This window comes from Colobus angolensis, unplaced genomic scaffold (genome assembly GCF_000951035.1).
Source record: "Colobus angolensis palliatus isolate OR3802 unplaced genomic scaffold, Cang.pa_1.0 Scaffold1, whole genome shotgun sequence".
Taxonomy (NCBI): domain Eukaryota; kingdom Metazoa; phylum Chordata; class Mammalia; order Primates; family Cercopithecidae; genus Colobus; species Colobus angolensis.
In genome coordinates, this window is record NW_012110918.1 from 13,453,434 (window position 1) to 13,476,760 (window position 23,327).

The window sequence follows — 23,327 nt, forward strand, 5'->3', positions numbered from 1 at the left end:
CTTTCATTTTCCAGTGTGCCACTCTTGCATGTCATGGCCACTCTCAACGCTCAGGCTGTTGGCGCTAAAACCTGGGGAGGGCGTGGGGGACCTGCCCCCCTGGCTCGGGTCTGGGGCGGCGGCGCTTGGACCTGGCCAGTGGTTTGTTTGTCCACTGTGTGGTTTGTTTTTTGCCTCCAGCCAAAGTCTGTCTTCAAGGCTGCCTCGGTCTCCTACCTAAAATAGCATTTCTGTGCCTTCCCGGCAGTTGATTATAGAGGGGGAAGCTCCCGGCGCTCAGAGGAGCCCGGCGTGTGTGTGCGTGTGTGCACGTGTGCATATGTGTGTGCATGTGTGTGCGTGTGTCCATGCACGCTGGCAGCCCCCTTGCAGCGGGCACAGACCCATCGGGGTGTGAACCGGCAAATGAAGAGAAAGGGGGTTCCTGTGCCTTTAGTTCACCCCAGCTTTCCAGGCCCTTCCTCCCAGGCCCAGCCTCCTCGGTCTCTTCACTCACGTGCAGTGCTGTGGCTGCCATCGCACGTGGCCAGAACCGTCATTGGTAATTAGCACTGATGACAGTTTCTGCTGCCCATGCCGACCTCTGAGCCCAGGGCTGGGAGATATGGGGTGGTTGAACCACGCTCCAGGCTTTGGGTATTCTGAAGTGACCTATGGGCCATGGAGCAGGGGTCGTTAAGAGTGTAAACCCCTAAGTGCCTTGGGCCCTGGTCTGTTGGTTGCCCCTATGTGTGTGTTGGGGGGTCCCTGAGAGGCCTGAGAGAGGGAGGCCCATCTCGGTGACTCCTCTATAGGACGCGCGGTCCCCTCCACCGCTGCTCCCAGGGCCACATCTTGATGTGATGTTGGGACTGGTGGAGCGGGTGTGTGTTGTGCCACTGAGCACGCCCGGTTGGGCACAGTAGGCGGACCTCAGGAGGAGGCCAGGGGAGACGGGCAGAAGGCTGGGGCGGCAGTGAAACCGCATCTTATCTGTTTGAGCTTGGGGGTTCAGGCCCGCTGGGATGGGTGGTTGTGGAGCCCAGTGTCCTGCTCTCGGCCCAGCAGGAGCCGCAGGGCAGGGAGCACGGAGAGGGGCCTTCATCAGGCTTGCACAGTGGAGCCGTCCTCGGAGTGACCACCCCACCAGACCACAGTGGGTCCCCTGCCTTCTCGGCCACCAGCCCCGGGAGGACGTCACTTCATCCGCCTGGCTGGCAGGGGCCTCGGGGAGCCTCAGGTGCGGCCTTCATTTTATAGATGATCCAGCCAAGGCCCAGATGGGTGAGCAGCAGGGGATCTGAGAGCTGGGCAGAGAGGCGTGGGTTTAGGGGGTGGTGCTCCCTGGGGAGCTGGAAGTGATGGCACCCTCCCAGGCTCACCAAACACAAGCTTTTCATGAACTGAACAAAACACTCTTTGAAAGCAGTCAGCGCTGTGCCCCAGAGACCACTCTGATCCCTGCTGCCCTTGGCCAAGGACAGCACAGCCAGGGATGAAGCGGGGACCTCCCCTCGGGCTGTGCCTTGATGAAAGATGCTTTCTACAAAATCCCATTCAGATGTGTTTTCATGTAAGAAAACGTACATTTTTAAAAACTCAGTTGTAAACTGGCTGCCTTCCGAATGAACACGAGAATCCCCGAGCTGTTTCCCTAACGAGGTTCTTGTCCGGGCAAACTTTAGCACTGGTCTTTAATTGTCACTGAACTCCCGAACAGTCCCTGGGGAAGTGAGTTCCTTCCTGTCCCTGCTGGGTGGCCTTGAGCAAGCCACTTCGCAGCTCTGGGCCGCAGTTCCGTAATCTGCAATGTGAGGGGTGGGAGCAGCCCGGCCCCAGGCAGCGCCCCCTCCTCCCCGCGGGCTTCTGCGCATGTCCTGAGTTTTGTGGGCACTTCTTCCCTCGCCGAGGGGCTCTTCCTCTTCGCAGGGTGTGGCTTATGCCACTTTGTCAGGCCGCAAGCCACTGCGAGAGCTGCTCTGATCCCCACGCGTGCTCTGGCCTGAGGAGGAGCGTGGGGAGGATGCCGTGCCTGTGTGACAGAGGCCTGCCTGGCAGATGCCGGCCCGCTGGCTTCCAGACGTGGCTGTGGGTGCCTCATGCCCCACTGGGCTGGTGTGTGAGGCGTGTCCAGCTCAGGCTGCCCTGTAGCTGCCCAGGAAGGGTTTGTGGGAGGGGGTGGTCCTACCCTGGTGAGTCCATGGTGGTCTGCCGGCCCCAGGGAAGGCTTAGGAGCCCCAAGACCTGCCCTCTTGTCTCTCCGTTGTCCCTCTGTCAGCAGTGCCTGGCTCCGGTCTGGTTTGTCACGGGGGCCTGAGTACTCTCCCACCCTCCCTGGGGCCTGTGGCCTTCCCCTGGGAAGGTGCTGGAGGGTTCGTCAGCAGGGCCAGCGTGAGTCATGCAGCAGTGACTGGCCGCTGAGGCATGGAAGGCCACTCCTTCCAGCCAAGGGTCGGAGCTTTTTTTTGTTCTGGACCGGCTTTGTGGCTTTTACAAATTAAGCAGTTTTATCTTGTTCCAAGAGCTTGTATTTCAGCAGGGAGAGAGTCTCCAAGAAGGGAACTTTCCACTGGGGAGCTCCGTTGGGCTGGGAGGCTAGAAACAGGCCACGAGGGAGAGTTGCAGGAAGAGGGCGTGGACGTCTGTGCATGGTGATGAATGCAGGCCCAGGGTCCTGGAGGGGGCTCAGCCACGCTGTTGCTGGACGTCTGTCCCCACCAGGGTCCGCCCCATGCAGTGTGGCACAGGGTAAAGCCCAGCTCCTCTTAGGGGTTTCCTGGGTCACCAATGGGCAGGGAGCCGAGGCCCCCGGAGGGCGGTACCTCAGCCCTCACCCCTCCCTCCTGTCCCTCGCTCTGCTGTCCCTGATGGCCTCTGCTGTCCCCTGGGAGTTCTTACCCCTGGACATGGGGTGCCTATCCGGTCTCAACCTCTCCAGCTCTGCTTTTCCATCTCCGATGGGAGAGGCCTGGCCTGACGCACTCTGCACCCGCTTCCTGCCCGGCCCTGTGGGAACTCTGGTCCCTGTAGTGGTTTCCTGGGGCTGCCATCACGAAGTGCCACAAACTGGGTGTCTTAAAACACCAGACATTTCTTGTCTTGCCATTCTGGAGGCCAGAAGTCCGAAATCACGGCATCAGCAGGCCTGGTTCCTTCCGGAGGCTCCGACGGGGAGCCTGCTTCTCGCCTCTGGCAGCTTCTGGCGGCTCCCGCAACCCTTGGTGTTCCTTGGCTCGTGGCCGTATCACTGGATCTCTGCCTCTGTTGTCATGGGGCCTCCTTCTGTGCCCCAAATCTCCCTCTGTCTGTCTCTTATAAGGATTTAGGGCCCACTGGGTAATCCAAGACGGTCCCATCTCAAGATCCTTAATTTCATAATGTCTGCAAAGACCCTTTTTCCAAATAGGCCGTGTTCATAGGCTCTGGGTGGATGTAAATTTTAGGGGCCACCTTTCATCCCCCTGTTGTCCCTGTGTGTCTGGATGCACAGAATGGTTCCATGTCCCAGACCCCTCGCTGGCCCCCTCTGGCCCTTTGGGGTGGCCGGCGGCCTTTTCCACTCGTTCCTGTGCTCCTGGTGAGGTGTCAGGGTCAGGCAGCCTCTGTGGGAATTCCGGGGGCAGCATGGAGCCGGCCCCTCCCCACCAGGCGTCTTCCTACCTGCCTGGAGCTCATGGTTGTGAGGGGGGGTCTCTCCTTGTGGTTTTGATTTGCATTTCCCCAGTGCTTAGTGATGTTAAGCATCTCTTCGCGTTTATTGCTCATTTGCACATCTTCTTGCAGAAATGTCTGTTCAAGTCCTTTCCCTGTATTTGATTTGGATGATTGTTTTTGTTGTTGCTGAGTGTTAGGAGATCTGTAGATGAATATCCAGATACTCATCCTGTATCTGAGCTATGATTTGCTGCCATTCCATGGATTACCTTCCCACCACGTTGTTAGTGCCCTTTGATATGCAGTTTTTTTTTTTTTTTTGAGATAGAGTCTCACTCTGTTCTCCAGGCTGGAGTGCAGTGGTGTGATCTCGGCTCACTGCAACCTCCGCCTCCTTGGTTCCAGAGATTCTCCTGCCTCAGCCTCCTGAGTAGTTGGGATTACAGGTGCCTGCCATCAAGCCCAGCTAATTTTTGTATTTTTAGTAGAGACAAGATTTCACCATGTTGGCCAAGTTGGTCTCGAACTCCTGACCTCAAGTGATCCGCCCGTCTCGGCCTCCCAAAGTGCTGGAATTACAGGCGTGAGTCACCACGCCCAGCCTGATATACAAATGTTTTAAACTTTGATAACATTCCACTTTATCTATTTGTTCTTCTCTTGCCTGTGCTTTTGGCGCCATAACCAAGAAATCATTGCCAAATGCAACGTCATGAAGCTTTTCCCCTGTGTTTTCTTCTATGAGTTTTGTGGTTTTAGCTCTTGAGTTCAGGTCTTTGATGCAGGTTGAGTTGATTTTTGCATGCGGTGTAAGGGCTGGTCCAGCCTCATGCTCTGGGCTCTTGATTCTCTTCTCTTCTTTTCTCATGCCCAGCTGGTTCTGCTGGGTAGCAGGGAGGAGTGGAGAAGTCCCGGGCTGGGCCTGCCCTATCATCCCCTCTCAGGCCAGCCAGGGAGTCTCAGCTCCTGCCCAGGACCTGGCTGGACATGCACCCTACCGGAAAAACCTGGGCCGCCTTTCTAGGCTGATGGCAGGGCCAGCCCCGGGCGTCCTGAGGCCTGCCCTGCAGACATGCCCCTCATTCTCAGTGGTGTGGCTGCCCGGCCTGCGTGTGAGACCAGCTGTCTGTGCTTCAGGGCATGGAGGCTGAGTGTTTCCAGGCTGTCCCCTTGCTCGGCTCTCCCTCTGGGGATGCCCCTGCAGCTCATTCTCTGCCTCCGCTTCTGCCATCTGTGCCTTTGTCTGCTTCCTGTTTGGAGGTGGTCATCCCTGCTGCTGCCCCTCATGATCTGGACAGGAGTCTCCGTCCTGAAGCCACCACCCAAAGCCCTGTGCCTCAGACTCCTCCTACCCACCACATGGGTTCCACTGTGACCAACTCAGCAGCTGATGAAGCTTCCCCTGGGGCTCTCCTAGCAACGGGGAGCTGGCCTGCCAGGAGGCCTGGCCTCAGTCCCTAAGTGGAAGTGGGGCCTGAGGGTGTCAGCCTTTTTCTGCTGCCTGGTGCTCTAGGGGTTGGCTTGTCACTCCTGGAAGCACTGGCCATCCTTACACAGCACTCCACACCCTCCTCCCCACCTCCTACCCCTTCTTCCAAGGGGTCATCTCTGCTTCCCTCCCCACCCAACCTCACCCACGTGGTCCGCCCAGCAGCCTTTGAACCCCAACATGACACAACAAACCTCCCTTGCTGGTCACTCATTCATTCATTCAGCATTGGGTGCTCCCTGTGGACTTGGTGCTGGGGTCTGATGGAGGGCAAAGCCAGACCCAGTCCTTGCCCTCATGGGACTGCACCAGTGCAAGACCGCATCAGTAAATGTGAAACATGGGAAGTGACAGGAGTGACAAAGGGGACCAGCGGCAGGACAGGACCTGAGGTTCGTAGGACCAGGTCAGGAGGACTGCCCTGGGGGGAGACCTTCAGGCTGAGCACAGAAGGGTGAGGAGTAAACCAGGCTCAAACCCGGCAGGCAGCAGGGATCGCTGCAGGCAACAGGCAATGTGTTCAAAGGCCCTGGGGCATGGGGGGCTGAGGCCCGCAGCAGGGCAGGAAGGGAGGCTGTGGTTGAAAGAGAATGACTGTCATGTTGTGAAATATACATTCGGTTTTCATCTCCACTTCCTGGCATACAACTCCTAAAATCCTTGGAATCTCCAAAGTGATGTCTTTTTGAATGCTCATGATTGACAGACCAGCTGGCAGCCCCTAACCAGCTTCAGGATGGGGGCAGGTCCCAGGGAAGACTGGGTAGAAGTACAAGGTTGAGACTTTCAGCCCCACCCTCCAACCTCCAGGTAGGCGAGAGGGGCTGAAGGTTAAGCTGATCATCAGTGGCCAGTGATTGAATCACTCATGCCTTCGTAATGAAGCCTCCGTAAACACGCAGAAGGAGGGGTTCGGGGAGCTTCTGGAGCATGTGGAGGCTCCTGGAGGGTGGAGCGCCTGGGGAGGGCATGGAAACTCTGCGTCCCTCCCCCATACCTTTCCCTACACCTCTCTTCATCTGTATCCTTTGTAATATCCTTTATAATAAACCAGTAAATTCCATGAGCCCCAGGAACATGTGTAAAAGAAAAAAAAAAGAGAATAATCCATAGCTGTTCTAGCAAGTTAATCCTACTAGCACCGGCCTTCCTCTGCCAACCTTATCTCTGGCAATGCCCCCCTCTCCTGGGCCACTGGGACGCCCCCGCCCCACCACCCCTCCTGTGGTGGTCTTGCTGGCTGCTGTCCTCAGGTTAGTTTATTTTTACCCGGCCTGCTTCCACCAGGGGCTGAGGCCTCCCTGCTCACTCCAGCTTCCTGGCCCATCTCTTGCTCTGGGCTGCCCGTCCACACCAAGTGGCCAGAGCTTCTGAAGCTGTTCACCGTGTGCCCCTGCCTGGCCCCATGTATCCCACATGGTGCTCCCCAGGGTCTCCCATTGGCAAGGGCATTGGCATGGGTTCTGGGGCTGCCTTGGTTCAAGCCCACCCTGACTGGGGGCCTGAGGGTCCCTGAGGGGGTCCTGAAGGCCAGGGCAGGCAAGGCTGGCATGCTCTGGGTGGTGGGGGCTGGGCATGGGAGGGGGTCGTGGGTGGGGAGATTCCTCTTAACCAGCGGCCCACGTTTGGAGACTGATTTGGGCTCCAGGCTACGCCTTGAAATTGGGACAGAGAGTGGCACAGATCTCAGCCCGGGAGCCTCCCTCTGCCTGTGGGCGCCCTCATACCTCCATCCATGGAGCCACCCTCCTCTTTTTTTTTTTTTGTCTAAATGGGGAAACTCTGACTTGAGCACTGAATAAACAATACTCCCTCGAAATCAGCGAAGAGGCACCGGCTCTGAAACTTTGCCATGGAAACTTGAACATGCTCTGTGAACCGATTTGCTGGAACAGACGGGTGTGATGGGGCTGCGGGGCTTCAGGTGGCAGGAGGCGTCCCCATGCCCAGGGCGTCCCCGTGCCCAGGGTTTCCTCGTTCCCTGGGCGTCCCCATGCCCAGGGTGTCCCCGTGCCCAGGCATTGCCTCTCCCCACTTTCCTAATCTCCCTCCACCAACAGGTGTCGGCTGTGAAATGCCTGCTGTGTGTGTCCTTTGGTTGAGTTCATCTTGTGCTAAGTTCCTGTTAGACACAGGCAGGCTGCTTTAGTTCTTCTGGTGAATATTTGTTGTTGTTGTTGTTGTTGCTGTTGTTTGATATGGTTTCTTACTCTGTCGCCCAGGCTGGAGTGCAGTGGCGAGATCTCGGCTCACTGCAACCTCCGCCTCCCACGTTCAAGCGATTCTCCTGCCTCAGCCTCTCAAATAGCTAGGATGACAGGCGCCCGCCACCATGCCTGGTTAATTTTTGTATTTTTAGTAGAGATGGGGTTTCACCATGTTGGTCAGGCTGGTCCTGATCTCCTGACCTCAAGTGATCCACCCAGCTCGGCCTCCCAAAGTGCTGGGTTTATAGGCATGAGCCACTACACCTGGCCTATCTGGTGAATGTTTATTGAGGCTTACTATGTGCAGGCCCTCTCTTAGGTGCTTGGCCTATAATGAGGAGCAACAAAGACACAGTCGCTGATCACTTGTTACTTACAGTCGGAACCGAGAGTCAGGCAGCCCACAAATGAGCAAATCCATAGATGGTTTTGGACGAGGGCTGTGAAGATGCTAAGAACAGGTTGCTAGGGGTGTGTATTTGTGTGTGTGTAGGGGGAATTAATGGAAGCCCTTCCTCAGTGGTAACACTGAGCTGAAGCTCTAATGACCAGAAGGACCCGGCCAGGCCAAAATCCAAGGGAAGAGCAACCCAGCAAAGGGAACGGCAGGTGTGAAGGGCCCGAGGTCGGATCCTGGGGAAGGTGGGAGTGGCTGGAGAGTGTTGTCAGAGACGGCAGTGGTGACACCAGTGAGACAGGCAGGGCCAGGTCATGCCAGGCCTTGGAGGCCCCGGTGAGGGCTTGATTTTATCCTCACTATGGTGGGACCTCAGTGCCCTGTGGCTGCTGAGAATGGCTGGTGGCAGGCAGGGAGGCCTGCTAGAGGGGAGGGTGCTGCAGGCCCTGCAGTTGGAGAGGGAGGATCAGGATCTCTTTGGAGAGGAAGTTGGAGAGAGAGGATCTCTTTGATTGCTGGACGGACCCACCTGCCTAGCTTCCCCATCAGCATCCTGCAGGGGCCACTCTGACCCCCTCCTGTTGATGTGGGCCCTGAGCCATCACCTCAGCAGCTCCTGAGTTTCGGGACTGCTCTTGGCAATGGCGTGGGCTCAGCCAGGCTGTCGGGCAGCCTTTCCTGGATTCTTCCTCTGTCCTCCCCTGGGCAGTGTTTCTGTTTACCTGGAGAGGATGGGTGGGACTTGGGGACAACAGGGATTCAAAGAAGTCAGGAGTGGGGGTGCCTGTGCAGCTCACCCTGCAGAACAGACACTTTGGTTAAAGCCTAAAGCCTCCTGTCGGGAGCCCCGCTTGCCTCTCAGAGAGCACGTGGCTTGACCGTCCCAGGGACTGGGGGAGAGGCACAGCCATGCCTGTCCGGCAGCAGAAGGGAACCCCCAGGCCTGGGCCTCTCCGTTCTGTGGCCTCGTCTTTCCTCGGGGTTGCACCGTCTCCCTCGCTGTCCCCGCCGCCCCAGTGCTCACGTGGCTGGTGGCCCTGTCTGGGCTTGGTCTCCCGCAGCCCGCCCTGCCCAGCCCCACACAGCCTGTCCCTCCAGCCGGGAATCAGAGCTCCCCTGCAGTTCCAGGCAGCAGATTCGCTGTGGTGATACGGGGCTCTCAGCCACACCGGCGGCCCTGCTGCTCTCAGGGGGACGGGTGTTGCTATTGACAAAGATTCAAGCACTACAGCTTCAGACTGGGGACAGTGGCTCATGCCTGCAATCCCAGAACTTCGGGAGGCCGAGACAGGAGCATCAGTTGAACCCAGGAGTTCCAGACCAGGCTGGGCAACATAGCAAGGCTTTGTCTTAATAAAAAATAAAATAATAAGAAAAAGAACTACAGCTTCAGAATGATTGGCTTCAGCATGTTTATAAAGTCAACAGTCTTCAGTGTCCTGGGCCGATGTCGCTGCGTCCGAGGGAGAGAGGAAGAGGCTGGGGTGATGGGCATGGGGGCTTGTGCTCCACCTGGGGTAGGTGGTCCTGGACTGTGCCTCTGATGTGTTTGTCGTGGGGGGGCGGTATCCACTGAGGACTGGATGTTGAGGTGTGCGTGGGGGAGGTTCTGAAGCATTGGGCATTTCTCGTGCACTGGTGCCCCGAGATTGCAGAGAGGGGACCCGCCCAGCCTGGTCAGGGAGGCACGTGGCTGGGAGGAAGGGGAGAGGAACCCGGTTGCAGAAAGCCTTTCCTCCAGCAGGTGGCGCCGAAAGTTCTCGAGAGTCCAGCTCCTGCGGGGTTTGCGTGTTCACTGAACTCGTGGGAAGAGGCTGCCTGGGTGTAGTTTCCGCCAACTGTGGCTGCTCACTGCAGGCGAGGGAAGTGGCGAGTGCAGAGAATGAGAAGCACCAGAGGGCAGAGGACCACCCCCCGCACAGGCACGGGGGTGCTTCCTTCCCTGCACCGGCACGGGGGCCCGAGCCCTTGGGGTTCCTGTCCTAACTGGGCAGGGAAAAGGAGGGTTGGAAGCTCAGTTAGGGGGAAAGGGAGGGGTCTCCCGCCATCTCTTTTATTTTATTTTTCCTATTTTTGGTTGATATGTTTCAATCTTTTACATTTTTGCAACTTTTTGCCATAAAAGTTTTCAAAGACAGAAAAGATGAAAGAGGGCTGGGCGTGGTGGCTCATGGCTGTAATCCCAGCACTTTGGGAGGTTGAGCTAGGAGGATCACTTGAGCTCAGGAGTTCAAGACCAGCCTGGGCAACAAAGTGAGATCCCATCTCTATAAAGAATATAAAAAATTAGTCAGGCATGGTGGTGCAGGCTTGTAGTCCCAGTTACTCGGAAGGTTGAGGTGAGAGCATTGTTTGAACCTGGGAGGTTGAGGCTGCAGTGAGCTGGGATTGTGCCACTGCACTCCAGCCTGGGTGACAGAACAAGACCTTGTCTCAAAAACAAAACCAAACCACAAAAAAGAAATCATGAAAGATTCTAAAGTAAACACCCATGCATCTACCACCTAGATTCCACAGTAACCATTTTGCTGTTTGCTTCACCACAAATCTGTCTGGCCAGCAGCATCCATGCTGGTTTTGATGCACTTAAAATAAGCTGCAGAAATCAGCACACAACATCCTGTCAACGCCTCAGTTTGCATTTCATTAACTAGAGTCCGGCATTTGTCTGTGATTATTTTTGTTTTTCTTTGAAGTAAAATTTATATACCCTGAGATGCACAGATGTGAAATGTTCTGTTCTTTGAATTTTAACAAATGCATCCACGTGTATCCCAGCCTAAGCAGAACATAGAACATCTCTATCACCCCAGAAAGTTCCTCATGACCCTCCAAGCGCATCACAGCCCCCATCTCCCCCGAGGCAACCATAATTGTGCTTTTTTTCCACCATGAAATAATTTTGCCAGTTTGACTGTTTCTTCGAGCTACCTATGTTGCTGCAGGTGCCAGTGATTTGTTCTGTTTTATTGCTGAGTAACATGCACTGTGTGAACATTCTGTGGGTTTTTAGCCATTCTCTTGTTGAAAGACCCCTGGCTGTTTCCATCTGGAGGCTCTTGTGAGTAAACCTGTTATGGTGGTTCTTCTTGTACAAGTTTTTCTGGGCGTATAGGCATTCATTTATTCTGTAGAAATACCTAGGGTAGGTATAGGGTAGGTATATGTTTAGTTTTATAAGAAACTGCCAGATCTTTTCCCAAAGTGGCCCTTCCATTTCACACTCCCACCAGCAATGGATACGAGTTCCAGTTGCTCCACATCCTGGCCAACATTTGGTGCTGTCACTCTGTAAAATCTTAGTCATTCTGGTGGGTGTGTAGTGGTATCTCATTATGGCTTTAATTTGCATTGGCCTGATGACTAATGCGGTTAAGTACATTTTCATGATTGGCTCTTCATATATTATTCCTTTGTGAAATGTCTTTTCAAATCTGTTGCTCATTTTAAAATTGGGTTGCTTGACTTTTTCTTCTGGATACTGATCTTTTGTCAGATACGTGTTTTGCAAATATTTTATTCCAGTCTGTGGCTTGCCTGTTCATTTTCTTTTCTTCTTCAAGAACAAGGTCTCGCTATATTGCCCAAGCAGGTCTGAAACCCCTGGGTTCAAGCTGTCCTCCTGCCTCTGCCTCCCTAAGAGCTGGTTTTACAGGCATGAGCCACCATGCCCGGTCTGTTCATTTTCTTAATGGTGTTTTCCAATAAGCAAAAGTGTGTCACTTTAATTTTTATGAAGTCTAATTTAACAAATTCCTTTCTCTGTGGTTATCTCTCTGTGTTCTTTGTAAGAAACCTTTGCCTACCCTGCCGAGTTGCAAAGATATTTATGTTTTCCTTTAGAAGGCTTAGAGTTATATAGCTTTTATGAATTAACTTTTGTGCATGGTGTGAGGTAGCGGGTCAGGGTTCATTTTGTTGTCATTTTATGTGTCTATTCGGTTGTTCCAAAATTCAGTTTTTAAGCTTTTGTTTTGTATTTCCTTGGTGACTTATGAGGTTGCACAATTTTCCAAGATGCTTAATGGTCATTTACATATTTTCCTTTGTAAAATTATCTGTCCAAATCTTACCTCTTTTTAAAAATTGTGTTGTTTCAAGATTGAGTGATTTCTGAAGGCTTCATTTTATAATACTTGAAAGAATGAACACCTGTCTCCCAACTACAGGCTTTTGCTGTCTTTGTCCTGCAGCTTCTCAGTGGGGTAAGACCTGGGTTTTGTTTTGTTGCTGCTTTGTTGCTTCTTTATTTGATTGTTTCCCCGTGGGGCTTATTTAAAAAAAAGAATTATGTTGTTTCATATTTTTTTACATATTCTGGATGTAAGTCCTTTATCAGATATATGTATCATAAATTTTTTTTATCATATTGTTCCTTTCCTTTTGGTTTTCTTAATGATGTTATTTAATGAGCAAGAGGATTTTGTTTTCATGAAGTCCAATTATTCAACTTTTTCCAGTTTTGATTTATGATTTTTATGACCTATGCAGGAAATCTTTGCCTACACTAAAGTCAAAAGAAGTTCTCCTATTTTCTAGAAATTTTATAGTTGTATATTCTATGATTTCTTTTATTTTTAAATTTTTTAAAATTTTTTTTTTTTTTTTTTTTTTTTTATTTTTAAATTTTTTTAAATTTTTTTTTTTTTTTTTTTTTTTGAGACGGAGTCTCGCTCTGTCGCCCAGGCTGGAGTGCAGTGGCCCGATCTCGACTCACTGCAAGCTCCGCCTCCCGGGTTTACGCCATTCTCCTGCCTCAGCCTCCCAAGTAGCTGGGACTACAGGCGCCCGCCACCTCGCCCGGCTAGTTTTTTGTATTTTTAGTAGAGACGGGGTTTCACCATGTTAGCCAGGATGGTCTCGATCTCCTGACCTCGTGATCCACCCGTCTCGGCCTCCCAAAGTGCTGGGATTACAGGCTTGAGCCACTGCGCCCGGCCAATTTTTTTTAAATTTTTAAATGTTTTAACCTTTTATAGCTCTCAGAATGTTCTAGGATCCATTTTAAATCAATTTTTGTATTTGGTTTGAGGTCAGGGTTAACTCTCGTTTTTCTGTACGCATATCCAGTTCCTGCACCATTTGTTAAAAAAGACATACCTTACTCTGTTGAATTACCTGATACCTTTGCTAAAAATCGTTGACTGTATGTGTGGTCCTGTATTAGTATATGTACGTATATACATGTAGGCACTATGTTGACTGTGTATGTGGGCCTATATTAGTGTATGTACATATATACATGTAGGCACTATGTTGACTGTATATGTGGTCCTGTATTAGTGTATGTACATATATACATGTAGGCCCTATGTTGACTGTATATGTGGTGCCATCATAGCTCACTGCAGCCTGAACTCCTGGACTTAAGCAATCCTCCCACCTCAGCCTCCTAAGTGGCAGGGACTATAGGCACATGCTACCACACCAAGCTAATTTTTAATTTTTAAGACTTTTTGTACAGATGGGGTCTCATTATGTTGCTCGGGCTGGTCTGTAATTCTTGGGCTTAGGTGATCCTCCCACCTCGGCCTCCCAAAGTGCTGAGATTACAGGTGTGAACCATTGTGCAGGCCTGATTTCTGAATATTAAACCAACCTTGCATTTCTGGAATACGTCCAACTTGCTTATGAGATATAATCCTTTTTATATATTGCTAAATTTGATTTGCCCAGTTTTTAAGGATTTTTGCGTGTTGATTCATGAGGGATATTGGTGTGGTATTTTCTTCGTTTGTTAGTTTATTTTGGTAATGTCTTTATCAGCCTCATTTTGGCCTCATAAAATTAGTTTGGAAGTGTTCCCTTCTCTTTGTTTTCTGTGAGTTTTCATAAGGTTGATGTTGTTTCTTCCTTAAATGTTTGATAGAATCCACCAAGAAAACCGTCTAGACCTAGAATTTCCTACTTCGAAAGGTGGTTGTTTTTAATCACAAATTCAATTTAATATATAGAAAGAGTTTTTCAGGGTTTTTTTTTTACTTCCCCTTTTCTTACTTTTGGTAAGTTGTACTTTGAAGGGATTTGTCCCTCTCAGGTAAGTTGTTGAATTTACTCATTTAAAGTTGTTCATAATACAGGCATACCTTGGGGTTTGCTTCCAGACCTCGGCAATAAAGCAAATATTGCAATAAAGCAAGTCACACAAACTGTTTGGTTTCCCAGTACATATAAAATTTATGTTTAGGCCAGGCACGGGGGCTTATGCCTGTAATCCCAGCACTTTGGGAGGCCAAGGTGGGCGGATCATTTGAGGTTAGGAGTTTGAGACCAGCTTGGCCAATATGGTGAAACCTCGTCCCTATTAAAAATACAAAAATTAGCTGGACGTGGTGGCGCATGCCTGTAGTCCCGACTACTCGGGAGGCTGAGGGGGAAGAGTTGCTTAAACCTGGGAGGTGGAGGTTGCAGTGAGTCGAGATCACACCATTGTACTCCGGACTGGGCGACAGGGCGAGACTCCATCTCAAAAAAAAAAAGTTATGTTTACACTATACTACAGTCTATTAAGTGTATAAGATCATTATGCCTTATTGCTAAAAAATACAAATAATCATCTGAGCCTTCAGCAAGCTGTAATCTTTTTGTTGGTGGAGGGTCTGCCTCAATGTTGATGGCTGCTGACCAAGTGGAGGGTCTGCCCCAATGTTGATGGCTGCTGACCAGGTGGAGGGTCTGCCTCAATGTTGATGGCTGCTGACCAGGTAGTGAGTCTGCCTCAATGTTGATGGCTGCTGACCAGGCGGTGGTTGCTGAAGGTTGAGGGTGGCCATGGCAGCAGTTTCTTTGTTTCTTTTCTTTTCTTTTTTTTTTTTTGATACAGGGTATTGCTCCATTGCCCAGGCTGGGGTGCAGTGGCATGATTTTAGCTCACTGCAACCTCTGCCTCCTGGCTCTACCTCCTGGGTTCAAGCAATTCTCTTGCCTCAGCCTCCCATGTAGCTGGGACTACAGGCGCCAGCCACCATGCCTGGCTAATTTTTGTATTTTTAGTAGAGGCAGGGTTTCACCACATTGGCCAGGCTGGTCTCGAACTCCTGACCTCAGGTGATCTACTTGCCTCGGCCTCCCAAAGTGCTGGGATTACAGGTGTGAGCCACTGTGCCTGGCAGCAGTTTCTTAACTGATGTTTGTGACATGGATTGACTCTTTCTTTCATAAAAGATTTTTCCATGGCACGCATTGTGTTTGGTAGCATCTTACCCACAATAGAGCTTCCTTCAAAATTAGAGTCAATTCTTTCAACCCCTGCCACGGCTTTATCAAATAAGTTGATGTAATATTCTAAATCTTTTGTTGTCACTTCGACAATATTCACAGCATCTTCACTTGGAGTAGATTCCATCTCAAGGAACCACTTTCTCTGCTCATCCATAGGAAACAACTCCTCATCTGTCATCTGTTCAAGTTTGATCATGGGATTGCAGCAATCCAGTCCCATCTCCAGGCTCCACTTCTGATTCTAGTTCTCTGCTGTTTCCACCACATCTGCTGTGACTTCCTCCACTGAAGTCTCGAACCCCTCCTGCATGAGGGCTGGAATCAACTTTTTCCTAACTCCTGTTAATGTTGGTATTTCCACCTCTTCTTATGAATCACAAATGTTCTTAACAGCATCTAGAATGGGGAATCCTTTCCAGAAGGCTTTCAATTTACTTTGCCCAGATCCATTAGAGGAATCACTAACTATGGCAGATACTGCTTTATCAAATATATTTCTTAAGTAATAAGACTTGAAAATCAAAATTATCCCTGGCTCCATGGGCTGCAGAATGGATGTTACATTAGCAGGCGTGAAAACAACATTCATCTTTACATACATCTCCATCAGAGCTCTTGGGTCACCAGCTGGGTGGTCAATCAGCAATAATATTTTGAAAGGAACCTTTTTTCCTGAGCCGTAGATCTCAATGATTTTTTTTTTTTTTTTTTTTGACGGAATCTCGCTGCGTCACCCAGAATGGAATGCTGTGGCGTGATCTCGGCTCATTGCAACCTCTGCCTCCCGGGTTCAAGTGATTCTTGTGCCTCAGCCTCCTGAGTAGTTGGGATTACAGGCAACTTGGGATTACGAGCGTGCACCACCACGCTTGACTAATTTTTGTATTTTTAGTATAAACAGGGTTTCACCATGTTGGCCAGGCTGGTCTCAAACTCCTGACCTCAGGTGATCTGCCTGCCTCAGCCTCCCAAAGCACTGGGATTACAGGCGTGAGCCACTGCACTGGGCCCTATTTTTTTTTTTTTAATTGAGACAGAGTCTCACTTTGCTGCCCAGGCTAGAGTGCAGTGGCACTATCTCAGCTCACTGCAACCTCCACCTCCCAGGTTCAAGTGATTCTCCTGCCTCAGCCTCTTGAGTAGCTGGGACTGCAGGTGTGCACCACCATGCCTGGCTAAGTTTGTATTTTTAATAGAGATGGGGTTTCACCATGTTGGCCAGGCTGCTCTTGAACTCCTGACCTCAGGTGATCTCTCTGCCTTGGCCTCCAAAGTGCTGGGATTACAGTTGTGAGCCACCATGCCTGGACTTTTTTTTTTTTTTCCTCAAATTGAAGCAGAGTCTCCCTCTGTTGCCCAGGCTGGAGTACAGTGGTACGATCTCGGCTCACTGCAACCTCCACCTCCCGGGCTCAAGTGGTTCTCCTGGCTTAGCCTCCCAAGTAGCTGGAAGTACAGGCACGTGACACCATGCCTGAATAATTTTTGTATTTTTAGTAGAGACGGGGTTTCCCCATGTTGGCCAGGCTGGTCTCGAACTCCTGACCTCAAGTGATCTACCTGCCTTGGCTTCCAAAAGTGCTGGGATTACAGGCATGAGTTGCTGCACCGGGCCTCAATGATGGGTTTTAAATATTCAGTAAACCATGCTGTAAACAGATGTGCTGTCAAGTAGGGCCTGTTATTCCATTTCTAAAGCATAGACAGAGTAGATTTGGCAACATTCTTAAGAGCCCTAGGATTTTTGGAATGGTCTGTGAGCATTGGCTTTAACTTACAGTCAACAGCTGCGTCAGCCCCTCATGAGAGTCAGCCTGTCCTTTGAAGCTTTAAAGACAGGCATGGACTTCTCCCCTCTAGCTATGAAAATCCTAGATGGCGTCTTCTTCCAGTAGAAGGCTGGGACATCTATGCTGAAATTCTGCTGCTTAGTGTAGCCACCTTCATCAGTGCTCTTCGCTAGATCTTCTGGGTAACTTGCTGCAGCTTCTCCATCGGCACCTGCTGCTTCACCTTGCACTTTCACATTATAGAGATGGCGTCTTTCCTTAAACGTCATGACCTAACCTCTGGTAGCCTCAAACTTTCCTTCTCCGGCTTTCTTACTTCTCTCAGCCTTCATACCATTGAAGAGAGTTAGGGCTTTGCCCTGGATTAGGCTTTTGTTTAAGGGAATGTTGTGGCTGATTTGATCTTCTATCCAGACCACTCAAACTTTCTCCATAGCAGCATTAAGGCTGTTTTGCTTTCTTCTTATTCATGTGTTCACTGGAATCGCACTTTTAATTTCTTTCAATAACTTTTTCTTGGCATTCACAAGTTGGCTAGCTATTTGGCATAAGAGACCTCACTTTTGCCTATCTTGGCTTTCAACACGCCTTCCTCACTCAGCTTAATCATTTCTAGCTTTTGATTTAAAGTGAGAGACGGCTGACTCTTCCTTTCACTTGAACTCTTAGAGGCCATTGTAGGATTATTAATTGACTTCATTTCAATATTGTTGAGTCTCAGGGAATAGGGACGCCTGAGCAGAGGGAGAGAGAGAGCAGGGAACAGCCAGTCAGTGGAGCAGTCAGAACACACACGTTTATTGAATAAGTTCATTGTTTTATCTGGGTGTGGTTTGTCATGCCCCAAAAACAACTGCAATAATGGCATTGAAGATCACTGATCACCGGATGCAGCAGCTCGCGCCTGCAATCCCAGCACTTTGGGAGGTGGGTGGATAACCTGAGGTCAGGAGTTTGAGACCAGCCTGGCCAACATGGTGAAACCCTGCCTCTACTAAAAATACAAAAATTAGCCAGGTGTGGTGGTGGGCGCCTGTAGTCCCAGCTACTGGGGAGGCTGGGGCAGGAGAGTTGCTTGAACCTGGGAGGTGGAGGTCGCAGTGAGCCGAGATCGCACCACTGCACTCCAGCCTGGGCAACAGAGCAAGACTCCATCTCAAAAGTAAAAATAAAAAATAAAAAGGCCAGGCACGGTGGTTCATGCCTGTAATCCCAGCACTTTGGGAGGCCGAGGCGGGCAGATCACGATGTCAGGAGATGGAGACCATTCTAGCTAACACGGTGAAACCCCATCTCTACTAAAAATACAAAAAAAAAACAAAAAAAAACAGCTAGGCGTGGTGGCGAGCGCTGTAGTCCCAGCTACTCGGGAGGCTAAGGCAGGAGAATGACGTGAACCCCGGAGGTAGTGAGCCGAGATAGCGCCACTGTACTCCAGCTTGGGCGACAGAGCAAGACTCCATCTCAAAAAAAAAAAAAAAAAAAAAAAAAAAAAAAGAAAAGAAAAAAGAGATCACAGATTACCATAGCAGATATAATAATAATGAAAAAGTTTGAACTGTTTCAAGAATCATCAAAGTCCTACACAGAGACACACAGGGTTCACATGTCGTTGGAAAAATGATGCCGGTAGACTTACTTGATGCGGGGCTGCCACGAACCTTCCATTTGTAAAAAGTGCAGTATCTGTGAAGCACAATGAAATGAGGTGTGCCTGTATTCCTTATCATTGTAACGTCGGTAGGATCTGTAGGGCAAACACTTCATTCCTCTTATTGTGAGTTTATGTTCACCATCTCCCTCTCATCAACCTAGCTAGGAGGTTATCAATCTAGATCTTTTTAAAGAACCAGCATTGGACTCCCCTTTTCTGGTGTCCATTTCCTTAAGTTTCTCTGTTATCTTCATTACTTCCTTCCTTGTACTTGCTTCAGCACATTAGTCAGGGCCCAGTCAGGAAACAAAAACGACACCGGTAATTTGAATAGCAACTTGTAATATAAAGTGTTCTTAACTGTAAAAGGTAGTTAACTATTAAAAAAAAAAAGAGGCCGGGCGTGGTGGCTCAAGCCTGTAATCCCAGCACTTTGGGAGGCCGAGACGGGCGGATCACGAGGTCAGGAGATCGAGACCATCCTGGCTAACACTGTGAAACCCCGTCTCTACTAAAAAATACAAAAAAAAAAAAAAACTAACCGGGCGAGATGGCGGGTGCCTGTAGTCCCAGCTACTCGGGAGGCTGAGGCAGGAGAATGGCGTGAACCCGGGAGGCGGAGCTTGCAGTGAGCTGAGATCCGGCCACTGCACTCCAGCCTGGGCGACAGAGTGAGACTCCGTCTCAAAAAAAAAAAAAGAAAGAAAAAAGAAAAAAGAAGGAGATTCTGACACATGCTATAGCATGGATGAACCTTGAAGACATGCTAAGTGAAAAAAGCCAGACATGAAAAGACAAATACTGTATGATTTCACTTGTATGAGGTCCCTAGAGTAGTCAAGTTCAGAGAGACAGAAAGTGGGATGGAGGTTGCCAGAGGCTGGGGTAAGGGAGAATGAGGGGGGAGTTGATGTTTACTGGGGATAGAATTGCAGTTGGGGAAGATGAGACGGATGGTGGTGATGGTTGCACAACAGTGTGAATGTGCTTCATGCTGCCAAACTGCACACCTGAAAATGGTTAAAACAGTAAATTTTATGTGGTGGATACTTTAGTGCGTGTATGCATACTCACAGAAGCAGTTACTACCTCTGGGGTTGATGGAAAAGAAACCGAGAACTTGGGGCGCCCTCCATACCTTGCCACGTCTTACGTTCAGGGCTTGTTGGAGAGTGTGTGACTGCCACAGAAACCTACAGCTTACTGGTGGCAAAAAAGTTCTTGCCAGGAGGTGTAGAAAGAGTGGATCTGCAGAAGCAGTTTATTGGGTAGCCGAGAAACCTACTAGGGGGTACGAATGGGCTGGAGCTGGGTGTCTGAGGCATTTGCTGGGGTCCCGTTGAGCTAGAGCTTGGGTGCTGGAGAAACTCAGTACAGAGCAGGCCCCACAGGGCTCACGCCACTGGCAGCTGTACCTTCAGAGGAAAAAGAGACCCTGGAACCAGGAAGAGAAGCTGCTACCTTAGCAAGGCCTGGCAACTCCCTGCAGTGTTGTCCCCTGTGGACAGAGCCTGACATGACTATTCAGCCAAGGAGAAAGACTTATAAGGCCTCAGGCCAGTATCACGGAGTATTCAGGATGTATTCAGAGCTAAGAGGCAATACATGGGTAACTGGCATTTTTTTTTTTTTTTTTTTTTGAGATGGCATCCTGCTCTGTTGCCCAGGCTGGAGTGCAGTGGCATGACCTAGGCTCACTGCAACCTCCACCTCCCGGGTTCAAGCCATTCTCCTGCCTCAGCCTCCTGAGTAGCTGGAGACGCCAACCATGCTCAGCTAATTTTTGTGGGTTTTTTTGTTTTTGACACGGAGTCTCACTCTGTCGCACAGTCTGGAGTGCAGTGGCACGATCTCGGCTCGCTGCAAGCTCTGCCTCCCGGGTTCGCGCTATTCTCCTGCCTAGCCTCCGGAGTAGCTGGGACTACAGGCGCCTGCCACCACGCCTGGCTAATTTTTTGTATTTTTGGTAGAGATAGGATTTCACCATGTTGGCCAGGCTGGCCTTCAACTCCTAATCTCAGGTGATCGGCCAGCCTTGGCCTCCTAAAGTGCTGGGATTACAGGCACGAGCTATACCACGCCTGGCCCATTTTTCCAGATTCTTAAAGCAGATCCTTAGGTTCTTTTTTTTTTCCCCCACTTTTCTTCTTTTCTAATATAAACACTTACAGTTTCCCTCTAAGCACTGCTTTTGCTTCAGCCCACGTATTTTAGTATGCTGTGTTTTTATTATCATTTCATTTGAAATATTGTAAAATTTTGCTTGTGATTTCCTCTTTGACTCACAGGTTATTTGCAAGTATGTTGTTTAATTTGCAAATAGTCAAGGCTCTTCTGAGTGTCTTAGAGCTATTGATTTCTGATTTAATCTTATTTTGGCCAGACAAGCATATTTTGCATACTTTTAAAATTTGAGACTTATGGCCCAGATTATGTGTATCTTGGTGAAGGCACTGTTTTCACTTGAGAAAAAAATATGTATATATTCTAGACTTCCTGAGTATAGAGCTTTATAATTGCTGATGAGGTCAATTGCTACTTACTGGTGTTTTTCAGATTATCTGATGCTTGTTTCTCAGATGTTGAGAGAATGAAGTTTGCTGTGGCCTACCTGTTTGTGTCCCCCAAAATTCATATGTTGGAGCTTAATCTCTGGTGCAGTGGTGTTGGGAGTTGGGGCATCAGGAGGTATTGGCTCGTAAGGGCAGGGCAGGGCCATCGTGAATGGGATTAGTCCCTTCTGCCATGTGGGGACACAGCAGGAAAAGGCCGTCTCTGAAGCAGGGAGCTAGTTCTCACCAGACACTGAATCTGCTGGCATCCTCATTTTGGACTTCCCAGCCTCTAGAACTGTGAGCACCACATTCTGTTTATAAATTACCCAGCCTGAGGCATTTTGTTTTAACATCCTGAATGGACTGAGGTGGTGTTAAAATCTTCAACTATGCGTCCAGGTGCAGTGGCTCACACCTGTAATCCCAGCACTTCAGGAGGCCAAGGTGGGTGGATCATCTGAGGTCAGGAGTTTGAGACCAGCCTGGCCAACATGGTGAAACCTTGTCTCTACTAAAAACACAAAAATTAGGTGGGCATAGTGGCACACGCCTGTAATCCCAGCTACTCGGGAGGCTGAGGCAGGAGAATCGCTTGAACCCGGGAGGTGGAGGTTGCAGTGAGCCGAGATCGCACCATTGCACTCCAGCCTGGGCAACAAGAGTGAAACTCCGTCTCAAAAAAACAAAAACAAAAACAAAAAGCTCCAACTATGATCGTGGAATTGCCCATTTCTCCCTTTAATTCTTTCTGGTTTTGCATCATGTATTTTGAAACTCCTTTGGTTAGGTGCATACACATTTATGATTGTAATGGTGTCTCAATGAACTGATCATTTGCAATCATGATGAATGTATTTCTTTATCTCATAATAATTTTATCTAGGACCCAACTTTATTGATATTTATGTAGCCTCTCCAGCCTTCTTACGCATGCTGTTTGGGATGTGTGAGAAGGCTGGAGAGGCTTACGGAGAAATTTATGATGGTTTGACCTACAGTTTTTCAACTTGACCATGGTATGCAAGTGGTATGTATGCAGTAGAAACTGTACTTCGAGTATGTATGAAACCGTTCAGTATCTCACTTTCAGTACAGTATTCAGTAACTTACATGAGATAGTCAACACTTTATTATGAAACAGGCTTTGTGTTTGTTGATTTTGCTCAACTGTAGGCTAAGGTAAGTGTTCTAATCATGTTAAGGTAGGCTAGGCCAAGCTAGAATGGTAAGTTAGACGTTAAGTGCATTTTTGAGACGATATTTATTTTCAACTTATGATGGGTTTGTCAAGGCATAACCCCATCCTAATTCAAACAGCATCGATATGTCTTTTTCCAAACAGAAAATTTCAGCATGTGTTTATACTGAAACAGCCTCTTTTGTAGACAGTATATAGTTGAGTCTTGCTTTTATATTCATTCTGACAGCCTCTGCCTTTTAATTGGAGTATTTAGGCTATTTCCATTTAACATTAGAGCTACCACCTTGCTCCTTGATTTTTATTTCTTTCATCTTGCTTTCTTGGCTTCTTTTAGGTTAATTAAATATTTTTTAGAAATCTATTTTAATTTATCTTTTGGGTTTTTTTTTTTTTTTTTTGACAGAGTCTCACTGTATTGCCCAGGCTGGAGTGCGATAGTGTGATCTCGGCTCACTGCAACCTCCACCTCCCAGGTTCAAGCGATTCTCCTGCCTCAGCCTCCCGAGTAGCTGGGATTACAGGCACGAGCTATACCACGCCTGGCCCATTTTTCCAGATTCTTAAAGCAGATCCTTAGGTTCTTTTTTTTTTCCCCCACTTTTCACCTCAGGCGATCTGCCCACCTTGGCCCCCCAAAGTGCTGGGATTATAGGCGTTAGCCACCGAGCCGGGCCTGTTTGGACTTTTTAATTGTATCTCTTGGTATTACTGTTTTAGTAGTTACTTTACAGATTCTATTGCACATTCTTAGCTTTTCACAGTCTACTTAGAATTTTAACATTGTTTTTCTTCATGAAAAAAAAATGTAAGAACTAGACAATCCTATGGGTTCATTTACCACTTCCCATCCTGTTATGTGATGGTTGTTAGATATTTACTACATCCTTATACATTGTAAACTAGACAATACAATAATGACATTTTTGCTTTAAACAGCCCCATGCATTTTAAAGAAATTAAAAGTAAAGCAGAATCTTTTCTATTTGCCCATGTATTTGCTGTATCCTGTGCTTTTCATTCCTTCCTGAAAGAGCTGAGTTCCCATCTGGTCTCATTTCCCATCATCTTGGAGAACTTACTTCACAGTTTTTGTAGTGCAGGTTTGTAGACAGCTGATTCCCTTTCATTTTCACTTATTTGCAAATCTTTATTTTGCTGTCTGTCTGTCCTTCCTTCCTTC

At 49.1% G+C, this 23,327-nt stretch overlaps 1 protein-coding gene across 4 annotated transcripts in view; it reads left to right on the top strand.

Annotated features, from left to right (window-relative positions):
- Positions 1-23,327, top strand: part of SEPT9 (septin 9) — a 212,031-nt gene that overhangs the window by 38,553 nt on the left and 150,151 nt on the right. The gene's annotated exons all lie outside the window — the stretch shown is intronic.